Source organism: Aethalodelphis obliquidens, unplaced genomic scaffold, assembly GCF_003676395.1.
Source record: "Aethalodelphis obliquidens isolate GAN/ISIS:26980383/991018 unplaced genomic scaffold, ASM367639v1 scaffold6, whole genome shotgun sequence".
Classification (NCBI taxonomy): domain Eukaryota; kingdom Metazoa; phylum Chordata; class Mammalia; order Artiodactyla; family Delphinidae; genus Aethalodelphis; species Aethalodelphis obliquidens.
This window is the reverse complement of record NW_020837950.1, coordinates 44,046,856-44,048,029: the sequence shown is the minus strand read 5'-3', so window position 1 is coordinate 44,048,029 and position 1,174 is coordinate 44,046,856. Positions and strand designations below refer to the sequence as shown.

At 43.0% G+C, this 1,174-nt stretch overlaps 1 non-coding gene across 1 annotated transcript; it reads right to left on the bottom strand.

The window, feature by feature from the left end:
* Positions 1-491: 491 nt before the first annotated feature.
* On the bottom strand, positions 492-564 carry TRNAW-CCA (transfer RNA tryptophan (anticodon CCA)). The gene has a single exon. It is a non-coding gene; the product is annotated as a tRNA-Trp (tRNA).
* Positions 565-1,174: the final 610 nt, after the last annotated feature.

Sequence of the window (1,174 nt, the reverse complement as noted above, 5' to 3'; positions counted from 1 at the left end):
CTAAAAGTGTGCTTACTGATAAGCCCAAATTCATGCATCTGAATTGATGCAACTCACAGAGTGTGGTTATGAGCTTTACGGCGGAGAATACATTTACTTGATATACTGTGAATACCTGGATGGATTCTCTACCATATCCAGGGAGATTAGATCACGTTTTTGTTGATGTTCTTCTGCTTTTATCCTTTGTTCAATTTAGTACTCTACACAGAAAAACTAGTCTTAAGACCTTTTTTCCCCCCTCTCCTGGTTGTCTTCATTTTCAAACCAAGAAGGTCATCTCTAGCCAAATTTTTCTCTGAAAGGCTTCCTTCTCTTCCCCCCTCCCCCCAAATAAAAAGCTATGGTCTAAGTATAAACAAATACACTAGAAGGAACTACACATACCTGCTGGGTTTTCAAAAAATATTCATTTATTTATTTATTTGTTTGGCTGCACCGGGTCTTAGTAGCGGGAGGTGGGATCTTTCACTGCAGCATGTGGGATCTAGTTCCCTGACCAGGGATCGAACCTGGGCCCCCTGCATTGGGAGCACGGAGTCTTAACCACTGGACCACCAGGGAAGTCCCACCTGCTGGGTTTTTTGAGTTGTTTTGATGGTGGGCAATGGGACTCTGTGTGGCTATAAACTAGGCAGACAGCTGGGCCCTTAGAGAAGAGGAATGGGAGACAGAAGAGGCAGCTGGGCAGTGAGTAAGAAAGGTTCACTAATGCAAGTTAAATTGGAAATGGGATTTACTTAGTATATAGAAAAAAACAAAACAGTGATTATCAGCCTTGGGAAATGTAAATAGATTTTGTCCCTTTTGATTTTTATCCTTGAGATCAAATCAAGGAGCCTGCTGTGTGCACTCTTGGGTCCTCATGCTGTCTTCATACTGCCTTCTGAGCTGCCCAGGATTTGGTTAGTGTGAATCTCATGATGAGTCCTGGATACATGAAGACACCTCTCTGGCTTGCTTCTTTCTCTCCCTCTTTTCCCTATGGAAACACAATTTTCCACCTTACCTCCATCTCCAACCCCAAGTCATTCTGTGTCCAAGCAGGCATCCAGGTTGTTGACTCTTAGCTAATCTGAAAAACAAAGCTTGTGCTAAGATGTTCATGGCTAGAAACTAGAACTCCAGGGTTCTCTATGCATATCAAGAGAACAAGTTACTGGAGATAGCAGCC